The 15,251-nt window shown below is 44.5% G+C and overlaps 1 protein-coding gene across 1 annotated transcript in view; it reads right to left on the reverse strand.

Moving 5' to 3' along the window:
• lrfn2b (leucine rich repeat and fibronectin type III domain containing 2b) overlaps positions 1 to 15,251 on the reverse strand; it is an 83,690-nt gene that overhangs the window by 47,612 nt on the left and 20,827 nt on the right. The gene's annotated exons all lie outside the window — the stretch shown is intronic.

The following is a 15,251-nucleotide window of genomic DNA, read 5'->3' on the forward strand; positions in this document are numbered from 1 at the left end:
AAGATAGATACAGGTTCTCACTTTAGCTGTGATCTCCAGACAGAGGCCTTCCATGTCTGGCAATTAGCCGCGATGGGAGTCAGTGAGAAAATGCAATATATATCTATTACGGAGTTCACGTGTGACTGCAGAGCTCACAGGGAGTTTGCCTCCGCACAATTCATTACTCAGATACACGATCCCTCCCTTGGGCAGCAGCCAGCTCTGTTGCAGTGCATGTCTGCCGTCTCCTCTGCTGATGTCACGATCTGTGTGACTCAACACCAGCTCACTACCTCATGTTCAAGACCATCACAGATAAGGTCCTATTACACCACAGCCCAAACGGCATCCCACCACACATACATGCATGCTCATGCACCCACAACACATGCATTCATGTGCCTGCACACACAGGTAAGTATTTATATATTGGCTGGACATATGGTTATACATATATACCAAGTGGGGAATTGGAAACTGGTGATTTGAATAATAACAGTTCTTTCAGACTTTTTTGGAATATTTAATATATATATAATATATATTTAGTATTAGTGCTTTCAAAAAGAAACAAAAGGCATATTTGAGAGATCACTGTCACAGAAAAGCCACCTATAATGTAAGAAGCGCTCTGTGTGTGGAGTTCAAAAGATCTGTCAAATGCCATTGGCAATACGACATTTTGACTTACACACTCACTATCCAATGGAATCTGGAGGGAATAACAAGGAAGCAGCGAAGAAATAAATTCCACACAGGAGCTTACAAAAGTGTATATTGACATTGGAGGGTTTTTTTTATAATATCATTAAAGTGCATTCTTGCCTAGGTAACTTACTAACTTTGAGTGAAGCCCCACTACTGTGGTGAGTTGCTCAAGGCAGCAGTAATTGCTATAATGACAGCTTGTCCCAGGTAACAAATGATTTGGTTCAGACTTATGCTCTTTGCTTTATTAATGCTGCATGTCTTTTCAGTTTAAATTCAGTCTTCAGCGGGGAAAAATTAGTCAATGCATTGAATGCTAATCAGATTCGATCAATTAGGTCCATCTTATTAAACAAGCATGCAGATGCAAAGAGATTCAACTCAATTAGGGCACTGTGACAGTGGCAAAACATATGTGTGTGTGTGTGTGTGTGTGTGTGTGTGTGTGTGTGTGTGTGTGTGTGTGTGTGTGTGTGTGTGTTTGCGTGAGTGCGTGCGTGTTTTGAGCAACAAGCTAAGTGTTCAGTAACAAGTGAGTGTCTTGCTGACAAAACCCACTATTCTGACACAGTGGGGATGAGATTAGTAGCAGCTGTCTTAAGACAGGTGGAGGTTACGATTCAGCTGGACTACTGGACCGGACCGAGAGAGAGAGACACTCATTCAGAGTTCTCAGAAAATAAGGAGAGAAGAGCAGAGAATAAACTGGAGGACGTGTGGACCGAGAGTGGCGTTAATTTCTGAGGAAAAAAACGACTCCTTGAATGTTGGCAGACAAAGACCTGCGGGACTCTATTCACAGCATATGAGTTACGTTGCAATAGCCGCATGCGATGGCCTTATCGAGAAACATGACTGCTGCACGGGTTTTTGCATAGCCACCTGACTTTTGATTACCTTCCATGGGGAGCAATTCATCTTAAACAAGAGATGAAGCCCAGGCAGGCATCTGGAGGTGTTTGGCTGGCATGAGTTAAGCAGCTCAGCTTTGCCATGATGCAACTGCAGTTTACTGCCAGGAGGTTTGAAACATGAGCCAGGTTTTGCTCACACATATAATTTCCACAATTTAGGACTCCATCACAGCGGTGTGATGTCATCATGAGAAATGTAAGCAAGATGGAGCATGTGTGTAGGGGAGGGGTGGGGGTAGGAGGAAAAGAGAGAGAGGCTGATGAGAGAAAGAGGGTGGAGAGAGATGAAGGCAAAAAATAGCAAGAGTCACTGTTAAAGAAATATTGTTTATTCATGCTTTAATTTAGTTTGTGTCCTTGTTGATAAATCTGCCCCCCACACTAATTAGACACGGAACTTAATTATGACAAAAGAGAACTAATCCCTGTGCAGTTAGTGTTCTTACAGCCAGCCTACTTCCTCTATTCTCTATATGAAACTGAATGTTAAATGAAGTGCATTCTCCTCCCCTGGTCTGCTGGTACTATATTATTTAAAAACTACAGAATTTTGATGAATGTGTGTGTATAGAAACCTGAGTGTCGGGCATCACAGAGGCTACGATGGGTGTGCATGTGTGTGTGTGCGTGTGTGTGTGTTGGACCCAGTGCCTTTGATCTTATGTGTGAGGTGTACAAAGACACACTGTCCTGCCTCTGTTTCCCCCTCTGTGGTGCTTATTCCTAAGTGCTGAGCCCTGCCGACACCCTCCACCTTTACGCTTTACCCACTGCCACCCTCAGCATGGCCGCGCGCCCTGCTGTGTTTAATGCATAGGAAGCCTGTGCTCTCGTAGCCCCAAAAGAATGCACACTGCACACCGCTACCCTTTTGCACAGCCACCACGTTCCCTGTGCACGATTTCCTGTGCACGAGGCTGCGTCTGGCACAGCTGAATCTGCGAGGTGCATTACTTTGCCAAACAGACATACTCCATGCACGTGAGTAACGTTGTGAGCAACGGAGTACCATGTCTACTGACTACATTGCATTAACTGAATTATGTGTACAATCTACATTCATGTTTACTAGTGTGAATGGTACATATACGTGGCCTTCTGCAAGATAGCTGTGTGTGCCATGGAAAGGGATGAATCATATGGAGGTTGGTGGGAGAGAGAGGAGCCATGTTTCCCCTGATTGGAAGGCCATTGCATGAAAGCCTGAGAATATGAGATTAGTCCCACACACACTGGCCTGAAACTAGAGAGCTTCTGCTTTATTCTCCTCCCACTTTCAGCATGGTGCCACTGCCCCAGTGAGCCATTAGCTCCAGTCACGTTTTATACAGGCCCGATGAACCGAGGGGTGGGTCAGTCAACAGGTCAACAAGGTGCGCCAAGATATTGGTGAAGGATGCAGAATCCGAAACAGCAAGAGCTGATCCAAGCTGTTCCAAGTCATTTCAAGAGACCGCACATCTGAAAAGGTCTTGGCAGCACCTTGTCATAAAGAAACCACAAATCTTAGCGGAAGCCCGCACTGTCTGTTCTGGATCATTTACAAAGCACAGCAACAAGCAGCCGCACATAAACTAAATCAGCAGCTTAGACTAATATAGCCATGCAAAAAGCAGCCAGAGCCATAATTCTGTCTCCAATTACATCAGTTTTTTCTGTGCCAAGTTGCTAAATTACATATTAAAGAATAATATGTACTAAGACAGGTATAGGTGTTTTAAACCAAATACAAGTTTATAAACAAGGTAAGTATATAAACAGGATGTCATGGAACACTCCCTTTGCCACTAGTCACGTGATACAGCCCGCTGCGTGCAGTGGGAATGTAACGCAAGAGGCTAAGCAGGATGCGGGGACGAGTCGCGTAGAACAGAAACATACATTTTATTCACATAGAGCACAAAGACTACATAGCACATATGCTAATGTAACGTCAAAAACCGACAACAGACAACAGAACAATAGGGGTTTTTCTACACACATATTGCAAGCTCAAGTTCAAGTTTCAAGCTTAAGTTTGGTTTAGTTGTCACGTACATAGTCATACACAGTATAACTCACAGTGAAATGGTTTGAGAATAAATGAGGAACATACAAACAGGTGTGACACATGGGGGGCATGGCCACACGGACAAACATACACACCCACAAATACACACAGGGAGACATTTGGGAGGAGGGGCTGTACCATGACAGGGAATTCACACTGTCTTGTTTGTAACCATACCTATGTTGTTTAGCACACACTTGCCCCTGGTTTAGTCTCATTATGTCTGTATGTATTTAAACCCCTGTTGGTATGTGCATAGTTGTTGGTCATTGTTCATGTTCAAGTTCACATTGTTCATGTTAGCCGTATTTGTATTCATGTTCAACGTTTATATTATGTGTGAGTGCCATTGTCTTTTTCGTGCATTAATAAAAGTCTGTCTCCGTTGAGGGAGTCTGTATGTCCTGCTCCTTGCCCTGCGGCACTCAGGCCATTACAGAATGATTGACCACCACAGGATGCCCACTCACTCTACAGCAAATGGACTTCCTATGGGGATGCGCTCAGAGACATCCTAAGCTGCTGCTTGGATCCTTGGATGCTGGGGAGAGGACCGCGACTGGTGGAGGAGGAGGAGGAGGAGGAGGAGGAGGAGGAGGAGGAGGAGGAGAAGGAGAGGAGGAGAATGCCCCATGGAATTTGTTGGGGGGGGGGGGGGCTGTGGCTACCAAGGCAGAACCACAGAGAGCCGAAGGACTCCATGGGGACCACAGTGTAGGTGGTCTGGTGGAGCCAGCTAAGTCCCGGGCTAGCATGGAAGTAGCCTGTGTTCTCCCTCTTCCGAGGGCAGGGCATGAGTACTGGACGGGTCCGCCCACAGCCCTGGAGGAGGACTGCCTCAGGGGCTCTCCTTGGGCGGCTGGCGACAGTAGGACCGTAGTCTGCAGCAGAACGTCCGGACCCAGGGAGGATGTGCTCCCTTGCGTGTCCTGTAGGGCCAAGGACACGCCACTAGCACCAGTGCTTCGAGTAGGTGTTGCATCGAAGCGCCTTTTGTGTTTGTCTACACGCGCATCTACTTGTTGTTGTGTGCACCCACTGTACAAATGGATGCGATATGTTGTTTGTCCAGGCTGGGTCTCTCCGAGGATGTTGTCATCACTGAATGTTATAGCCACGCCTCTGGACTCACCGCTGAACGTCATAGCCGCGCCTCCAGACCCGCCACTGAACGGGAGCACAATCAGACTGCCCTGGGAGAGGCACAGACTTTGCCTTTCCCCCTCATGTAGTGAGAGACCTCCCTTATTGGTGGCTCCTAGCCTGCCTTGTGTTGGGTGGGCAGGTTGAGGACAGCTTTGCCATATATGTTATGTGTTTTGTGTGTGTATATGTGCACGGCAGCCTGGGGTTCGCTGTCTCGTCGGGAGCCGTGCCCTTTGGGAGGGTGTACTGTCACAGAACGCTCTCCTTGCCACTGTTCACGTAGTACAGCCCACCATGTGCAGTGGGAATTCAGACTGTCTCATTTGTAACCACACCTATGTTGCTTAGCACATACCTGCACCTGGTTTTGCACCTTGCCCTGCAGTACTTGCGCTGTTACACCGGAGCTATAGAACTGCAGTATCAAAATATTACTACATTTGGTCAACATGCTGACGTGAAATTAGACATGCCCAGGAGTTTTAGAATATTATATTGCATGACAAATTTTAGATCAGCTATCAGAATTTGAACTAGTTCCCATCCAATTACTGATGAGTTGGACAACAAATAATCGAGACACAAACATGGGCCGAACTGCCAATGGTCATGAACGACAGAGTCAGAGTGTAGGACCAACTCTCTGACCTCTGGAACTGAATAGCCCTAGGCAAGAACCAAAGACGGGGCTCCAGTAATGCTGAAAAGAGCTTGGACAAGATACTGGAGTTCCCAAGCCTCGCGGATTAAAACCAAGCATCTGAAATATGGTCCACGGATAAGGACTGACATCCCAGTGCAGTATATCAGCCATAAAACAGTCATTAAACAGGCATAAAACAGGATACCAGGATACCACTTACGGCACTTTCTACCACATTGTGTCTGACCTTTCTTGACCTTTCTTATAGATAAGTAATACCGTTTATTTAACAACACTGACAAGACATTTGTAACATCCTATGACATGTCCTATTTTGTTTGTGCAATAATGTTTAGTATGAAGGTGCAATTAATTCATTTTCCAGAATTGGTTGTGAAATATAAAAGACAATGAGATGATTTTTACAGTTGTGTGATACCCCAGTTACATGGTAAAGACATAAAATGAATAATAGTAATTCACTGATAACCCCTACAAGAAGCACAGCTAATATTATTTACTGTGTATATGTCTGTATGATTTAAATGAATATACTGTACGTTCTGTTCACAGTATTATGCTATAGTGAATATCTCACAATATGATACCACAAGCAATTACTTGGCCCAAATGGCTAACAAAAATAAGGCCCTGCTAGTTGGCCCATCATTCACCACTCCACTCAACCTGGTGAGCAGAAATGTCTCAGGCACCAGATCTGACAGCTCGCCAATGGGCCCATGTGACCCGTCAAACACAGACATCAAAAGAACAGCAAGCAGGGAGGGACAAAAGACGTGCTGAGCCTACAGGGCTGCCTGTGGAGAAGTGATTACAATGCACCCCAGTGCCCTGGTGAGCACAGCCAGTGGGCTATGGTGCCAGGACAGGCCTGGAGCTTTCGAAGACCATGAATAAACGTTTTATGATGTGTGGTGAGTCAGTGAATGAAATTTCTATGATGATTAGGCCACAGCTTCTCAACAGATGTGTTTTTGGATTCTGCACAATGCATGCAGGGCAGAGCAACCTTTTGGTTATTGGGTATAGCTAAACTAACCTTTCTAACAAGATTTTAAAGCAGTAATGTTAATATGTAATTAAGGCACTTACCACATAAAATGCAACATCAAAAACCTTTACTTTGCATATATTAGGCATGTTCACGTTTATTCTCCCAATTCACCTGGGCCATGACAACTTGTAATGTAAATGTCAAAAGCTGTGAGTGTCTAAGTTCATGTGAGAGGCTGTGCATAAACAAGTGTAATGAAGATTGCAAAACAAAATTTCCCTCGTCAGCAAACTCTAGCAGTGAGGCTCGATGGAAAGTCACGCCAGAGGCATGAACTTCGAAAACACTTCAGGTTGTGGCTGTGTGTGTAGCCACGTGACCTCAATCCCCAGCAGCCTAGCCAACGACACGGATCATGAGGCCCTTCACCCATCGAGTCCGGCCAAAGCCATCCATGGCGCAGCCTGTGTCACTGTGAGCTGGGATTAGAGCCAATAGCAGTGCCTCATTCTCTCGCCCTAATGCTCACATTCCCTCGACAGACTCTTGACTGCCACAACCCGCTAAATTCCCTCCGACCCTGAAAATCACTGGTGTTTAGGGCTGGAAGCGTGAACATAGGCTGACATGCTGCACCCAAGAGGCATCATAAACGCCTGGCTCTTCCATAATTCCTCAGTGAGAAAAACTTTAATGGCCATCTCAGCGTTATGCAGATTAAGGATTTGCTTAGAGATTTTGATTTATACTATACTCACATTATCTAGAGAAAAGAAAAGTCATTTCCAGGCAATTTGAAGCAGGGCAAAATTTTGGCCTCTTGCTTAGGAAGTGATGTCCAGTACTAATTCCTTTCAGGAGCATAGGTTTTCTTCAACAGAGCACTTCCAGTTGAGCCAGGCTCTGTACATAACACTGCACATTTAAGTAAAAAAAAAAAAAGGCATTCGCCATCATTGCCAGCAGCATGAACCACCAACAACCTAAAAAAAAAAGAAAAGACAACGCTTGAAGGTTCATGGCTGGTGATGCTTTTCGCTGTTTGCGCTGTGGTGCACATGCAGCTCTTCTCCTGGGACATGAATAAACATCAGCGTGTCTTCGGTGCCTAGCTTTCTGACAGGGGTGTCCTCGCGCCAGAGCGGGTAGAGTGACACGAGCTGCCATTGCAGTGACACCGCGACTTCCCGTGTCGCATCACATCAAAGAGCCGCGGGGACCACGCCCCTCCTCTAACAAGCGCGCGTGTGCCCGCACGCTCCCGAGCACCCGCCACTTTACAGCGGACCTTCGAGAGGGGCCGTTCCCTGCCAAAGTTGACGGATTACGGGCTGGAAGGGCTGCGTGGTGAATGAGAATTAGAGCTAACGGAACCGCGCTCACGTCTGAGGCGGGAGAGCGGCCCATCGGCGCTGCGATCAGTACCGTGTCCACGCCGCATTGGAGCACGTTAGCGTTCAGGAGAAGAAAAAAAAAATGCTATGAAGTTTTGAGGGGGAAATAGCGATGAGCATGGCTCAGATATGACTGACAACAGGAGACAAGTACATTCTGTGTCCACCTTCTACGGTCTCCCTCACAGCAGCTGATGAGCTTCTATCCTACTCTCAGCATGGCCTCCATTAGGGTTATTACTCCTGAATATGCAGTGTGCCCTTATTTCCGCCACTGTTAAACCAAGCGAAAATGAAAGTACATTACGTTTTAATCCAGGCATCGATACATATTTATCATTTAAGACAGACTGGGACGAAGTGTCATTACCTCTTAAGCACGTTTCCAAAAAAAAAAACCCCGCACACCTACAAAAAAGCACACACACCCCTAATATGTTATGCATCTCTGAAGCGGCTATGTGGGGAACAAACCGAACAGCCCACTCTCAGAGGTCCAAACCCTCATTTACTGGGATGCGAGCAAATCTGAGGTGTTGTGACCACTCGTGTCTCAGTCGGTCAGAGACAAATGACTTGGCAGCACAGAGATGATGAACAAGCATCCTAGTTTGCTCATCGTCAGGCCCCATCAGCCAAGTGCAATTAGATGGACATTTCCAAGAGAGCCTCTCAAATTAGACGTGATATTATTGGTTTGCGTCGCATGCAAATCGCAGCAACAGTAAACTTGCTGCGATTTGCAGCAAGTTTTAGCGAGTATTACAGCTGAAAACACACGTTTACCTAACATCTAAGGAAAACTGTTGGACTCTTCTCCTAAGAAATGAGAATTGATTTTTAGGCTTATCCTTTATAACAATAAATAGATCTGTCTGTTAGGAAAGGAAGATTTTATTTATGACACAAGAATGTACAAAAAGTCTCTCTACATTTATTGGCTGGAAAGTTTCTGTTCCAGTACCCAAATATTTAAACACTTTAAAACATAAACATAGTAATGAAATAACACATTAATTATATGGTGATTAAATAAACATGAAATTATCCCCTTAATAAGCTTTGCGCCTGCCTATTACTGGACAGTTATTAAGATACTTTAATAGGTGGGTTATATACTCACTGAAGATCTACCTGTTAGTGTGTTAATACTACAGTTAAGTAGGTTAAATACAGAAAGTCCTGAGAGCTATTTATCATCCAAGCTGAGTTTATCTGATTATCTGGGCTAAATCCCTGGCCTCCATTTGCCCACTGAGCTACAGCATCACAGGAAACATCAACCGCAATTGATTAGGTACTCATTAAGGCCTTCTACATTAACTCATACTTGCATGCATACATACATAGACCCAAAACAAATGCGCGCGCGCACACACACACACACACACACACACACACACACACACACACACACACACACACAAACACACACACACACATGCTCTCTCTCTCTCTCTCTCTCTCTCTCTCTCTCTCTCTCTCTCTCTCTCTCTCTCTCTCTCTCTCTCTCTCTCTCACTCACACCCTCTAAGGTCAAGACCTGCAGTGTGTGTTTCAGGTGCAGAGTGAACTCTGCACACACAGACTCTCTGCCTCTTCAAGCATTTGTCTTCTCACACCTTCCAGGAGGAGGGCAGAGCATTAATGCCTATCCATGGCTTTTCCCCAGCCAAAACTGGGTTATGCTGCAGCACCAGGTGCAGGGTCTCTGACCCCCTCAGGTTTTTATCTGAAATCACACTCTCATACGAAAGGTTGCGCCTACATAAAGCACAAAGGGGAAAAGGCTGTTAACAAACAAACAAAAAAACAGAAGTCTGTGCAGAGTATCAACGGCAATGTATGCCAAAAATATCAACAACGGGTCTATTCAGATAAGACATTGCCTTGTGAGGTTTCAAAAGAGATATGAGACAGAGAAACAGCAGCTGCTCTGTTCTGGCAATACACATGTATGTTTCCAACTGCCACAATAATACAGACAACAGACCAGAAGACCCTAAACTAAATGATGCACAAGGCTATGTGATATGAACACAGTTTCACAGTGCAGTTAATTCACAATGCGGTTATACTTTCGTGATTGCAATATGTGCTGTGATATGACAAAAATAAATTATGTTTCAATATTGTTGTGTTGTGTGATTAAGAATAATGTAGTTTTTGACAGATGATAGAAAAAAAATGAAACATGTCAAAGTCACACTTGTAATCAGTCTGATTGGTTAGAGTGGTCCTTGGCATAACAAATGATATACCGCGCAGCATTGTTGTAGTGGCTTGTGCTCGCTCGCCTTCACCTTGTTCCTCGTCTCTCGCGAGGCCGCTTAGGCCATGCGAGGGTAAAGTCATGTGCGCTCATTAGGCTAGTTCAACTGGCTTAACCTTCTCAAATCCCTGTCCTAAAGCTCATCAAGCCCTCGTTTGGTTGCCATAGCAACACTCCAGCCCGCCCACTCCTCTTCTCTCTGTACTGAACGGTATGCGGCCAATGGGGAAGCAGTTTGCAGCGGTGCGCTGATAGCGATTTTCTGTACCTGGACCCTAGCATTCACTGTTGGAATAGGTTTGCTCAAAAACAACAGCTCTGATCAGCTGCCACAGGCTTTAAATGATCCACATGTGATGTTTGTGTCATGTGATCAGACAACTTTGAGAAAATATTGACAGACTGCAAGAATTATTGCATGCATGTTTCATTTATATTTCACTAGTGCCTAACCCGAGAATCCACAGTTCCACTACTGTATTTGCTAATGGACGAATAATGATGGTTTCTAAATGTCAATGAACAGCAGCATTAAATTATTAGACGCCCGTGGTAATGGCATCAGCACTTAACAAACCAAACAAACAAAAACACAATAGCATCGGGAACCCTAATAAGTGATGGAAAGCATGACTCCAGTTACAATTACACATTTTACTAAAGACGCAAATATCAAGTGTTTGATTTTCACAGCTTCAGAACATCCAGATACAAATCCCTGACTTCACAGATGTCTTCAAAAGGGCACATGCACAAACCATTTAACTTTCTTGAAGTTTGGAAGCTTTGATCCAAACGCAGAGAGCAAACTGCTTGAAAAAGAAAAAAAAGGAAAAAAACAAAAACAAAACTCTAATATTGGCCAAGGGGCTGAATGTACCTTACAGTCATACCTTACAGGGGTCATCATTCAGCATGCAGCTCCAGCTTATAAATGCTATAAAAGACAGATGGGCGACAATAGGGTCTGCGTGAAGAGAGTACACGTACGCTGTGTCCATCTGCGACCTTTGCTTATTACGTTGATGTAGTCATGTTTGATTAAAACGGGTCCGCGCTGCCTGACGGCGCAGTTGCGTCGCAGCTTTAACTTTATAATAAGCCCCCAGCTGCCAACCCACCCTCCACCAACCCATCCCCCACCCCCAACCCACTCACCCCAACTATGCGACTTCTCAGAAAGCTCTTGCCCTCGTGATCCAGTCTTAAGGGACGTAAAGGAGCTCAGTGCTACCTGGGTGGGCAGCTGCAGCCAGCCATTTGACCCACTCCGCCAAGCTTGATTAGAAATGCACAAACTTTGCGCTCTCTGTGTGTTCGTGCGCGGGGTTTTAGAAGGATGAGATCAAACAGAGGGCTGACAGCGCAGAAAGACGGGAAAAGAGGAGAAGACAGGGCTGACATGCAGCTTAATATTAATGTTCTCAGTGTTATTAGACTTTTTCGTGGACTGACCTTCAAAGACCAGCATTGGTTTTGTTGGAAAGTAGAAGAACCACATCACGCACAACTGAGAATATAGTGTTCCTTGATACAGCTACAGCAGAACAACTAAAAGGCTTTAGCCTGAAACAGGAAAGCAGTTCCTGTAATCTTGCGTCTAATCAATGTTATTGTGTCCATTAAATTCAAGACAGGTCAATAAAGCACTGGGATCTAACTGGCAAATCACATTTGTGAGCTGGGGGAAAAACAGAGTTCTGCTGATGTGAGAAAGGTTCTTCATGCTGGGTCTCAATTGCATCTGACTTAATACAGATGGATGGCTTTGTGTTTGGCTCATAATTAAAGTAAGCAAAACAAACAAACAAACAAACAAACATGTTGAGAAAACATGTAACTAAAATTAGTGGCAAAACTGCTGCACAGCAACACCCAAGGCCAGGTCACTACCATGTCAGTGTCACTGCTGTGCTGAGAACAGTCCACCACCCAAAGGACAGTCAGTCAACAGGTGTGAGGTGCTGACCAGCGATGACCAGAAGGTGACTGACCATTTGTGCATGGCCAAAGTCTGGCTTCAGTTTATAAATGCACGGCTATGAAATGCACCTATAGGATTGGTTCACCTACTACAAAGACCAGAGAGTGTAGACAGAGGGTATGCATTTCTAATAAAGTGGATAATGAGTGTATAACGTGAACAAACTTGCTCACTTACTGATTATCACTTACAGATTGTTTTTATTATACGGTAGGAGTTTGGTCTTCAGTTTGGAGTTCTCCCTGACCACCCTCCCTAGTTTTTCCTCATATTCTGTCGACTAAACTACAAAGCTTTCTCTGTACTCATGAACTGCCATTTGTCACAGACTGGGGCTCTGCTGGGTAATTGACTGTAACAGTGTCTTCTCACAGAGCTACAGTAGAAATCAGGCAATTCACTTCTGGCGAGTGTGCTACTGTCCAGAAGCAGGAGTCCAGGGGGAATGCAGTTGGCCACCCGCCCACAGAGATGGATTGCCAGTCAGGAAGCCTCCCTTCCCCAGAGTCAGATGCAGTGATCAGCCAGGTGTCATGGAATACGTCCTGCTCTCCTGCAAGTGCACTGTGGCCCTTGGCAATGTCGTGTGGCTGCTGGCTCAGAGAAACATGACAGTAGATCTCACACACTCCTGAACAAGTGTGTGCTTCTTCTGTAGCTTCCCAGATTTACCGTAAAATAAGAGACTTTAACTTGGACGGTAAGTGGAGACGGATATCTGCACTGGGTAAAAAAAAAGGCTGTACAAATCTGATTGCAAAGATTTCCTGAATTAGCTTTTTATATGCAAAACCCAACAGTGATACTGTAAATCATTAAGTGTATTTGAACGATGGTAATATAGATGTATGTTAACTTCAGCATGTACTGCATATGCAAGGGACAGCTTGGTTTAGAAGGATGGCTTGAATATGGATTCAATTTTTTTTAATTAGTTTGTTTAGTGTGTTTTGTTTTGTCTTTTCAAGACATTAGTTTCCCGTTTAGTCCCAGCCACAGGAGGTGAAAAGTGACCGCAACATAACTGTGCACATTGCAAACAGACGATCTTTCTTCACTAACCTGTAGGATGGGGAGAACCACCTGTCAGGCCTGGGAGAATCAGGGACTGAGGAGCAGAGCGGCTCCTGCAGGGCTTGCAGGCTGCCAGGTGTGACTGTGAAGTTCATTCCACAAATGAGCTTGTAGCCCAGAGCTTTACCTATATAAGAAGCCATGTCTAACGGTCTCCCAGGACTAAAGCATGTTCTGAGAGGCTTATGGAAGGAAAGGAAGAGGCATAGGGGCTTTATTATCTGTCGCTACAGTGGAATCATCTCAAGGCGCTGCCAAAACCTTGGCCTACCTACATGACATCGCATAATGTAAAGCTAATCAATTTTACAAGGACAAGCAATTGAGCACACCATGTAGCTAGGTTATTGTGGGCGACAAAAAAACTAAATCATTTGTCAAGGTTAATTTGAGTGATCTACTCTAGAGCTGTAGGAGACAGTAAGCCAATGTTCTCTTTCAGAAGTGCATGTTGGCTTTCTGGAGGTTCTGGGTGCAGTTAGAGGACAATGGTGCTCAGTGATGTAATCTAATATGAACAGATTCAGATGACAGACATTTTGATTTCAATGCACTGCAACCTGTGGATATCTTTGCGAGTCAGAATATTAGAGTACACCTAGTTCTAAAAGGAAAAGAAAGAAAGAAACAGAGCCTGCCCCGAACCACATTAAATTTAGTCCAAAACCAAGTTTAATCAGGGCTGAGGAACCCAACCCATTACATATAGGAAACACTACACTCTCACAGCTTTTTTTCCTACAGATTTTATGCTTCAGATGCACCACTGAGCAGCTTGACCTCAATTTTTGATTCCACCTCTGCTTAGCCAGACTTTATATTTATGAGGAAAACACATGCATATGTTTATTTTGCTATTAGGCAAGCCTTAAATCCAGCCTTGTCCAGCATAAAGGCTGGTGCACTGAAGGTCCTGCCTATGTGCTACTGGTTTGCATTACCCTGTTGTTCCCAGCAGCATTGGCATTTTTGTGAACCTCAGATTAAATTCAGGAAACGGGCCTGTTGGCTCTCCAGCCAATAAATCTTATATATAATGCATCGCCTGTACTTACTGAGAGGGCTGGGGGTGCTAAGCTGCTCTTTCTGGAAGAACGTGGGAATCTCGGATCAGGACCAAGCATGCCAGCCTATCCTCTCAGCTCGCAGCCTGGCCCCTCAGCGAGTAAAGCCTGTCGGACTAAACAACGTCCACTTTTGTCAGTTAGGTAAGTCAAACTGGTTGTTTTTCTGCATACTTGAGAAATTACGTTTTTTTTTAGTTGGGTTCATTCACCTCACACTCTCTTTTAGGTGAGATGATAATTACTCGATATAGAACTCAGCCTTTGGTCGCATAATGTCTTGTATGTGATTGCCACATCAGTCACGCAGCCCACTGACCTTCCCATCATCCCAGCATCTTCAAAACCTTCGTTGAGTGTCTTCTGTGGATACAGTTGAGTACCAGTCATTGAGCCTGCTAACATTTCACAGTAAACAGACTCTATACTTCTCTCTATACTTAGTCGTTTAGCTGCGGTAATGTTAGTTACCTCAGTTAATAATGATGAGGGAGCCTTTGCCAGAGGCTGCTATGCATGACATGACCTTCAAAATAGTTTAAAATAACATGCTTTGGGTTGTCTTAAATTGTTGCCTTCACCCACGTTAACCTTTCCATTTAAAAATATTTTAGAAGTCAGATGGTTCATCTATCTTTTCTAGCCCATGGTAATCCAACCTTTTCTCCTTTTGATGCTGTTAAATGGTGTACATTTTTTCCTGCTGCAAATTTCTGCATCAGCAAATTGTCCGTGTATTCCGAAGCGCAAGGAGCAATGCGTGACAAAAAGTGTGTTGAATTTTTTATTTATTAATGACAGTTCTGGTAACCTTTCTGTCCTCACCTGCCCTTGTCTTTTTTAACTGTTCTGAATGTTACTAATGCCTTAAGTACCCGTCTGTCTTTTTTCTTCTACTTTTTTTCAGATATTGCAATCTGTTAATTTTGTATAGACAAATATTTGCTATGGTGCTCACTGGAGACCTTCATTGGAATTACTACATGTTGCAGCCTGGTTTTGACT

Source organism: Electrophorus electricus, chromosome 7 (genome assembly GCF_041902795.1).
Source record: "Electrophorus electricus isolate QZ-2024a chromosome 7, ASM4190279v1, whole genome shotgun sequence".
Lineage (NCBI taxonomy): Eukaryota > Metazoa > Chordata > Actinopteri > Gymnotiformes > Gymnotidae > Electrophorus > Electrophorus electricus.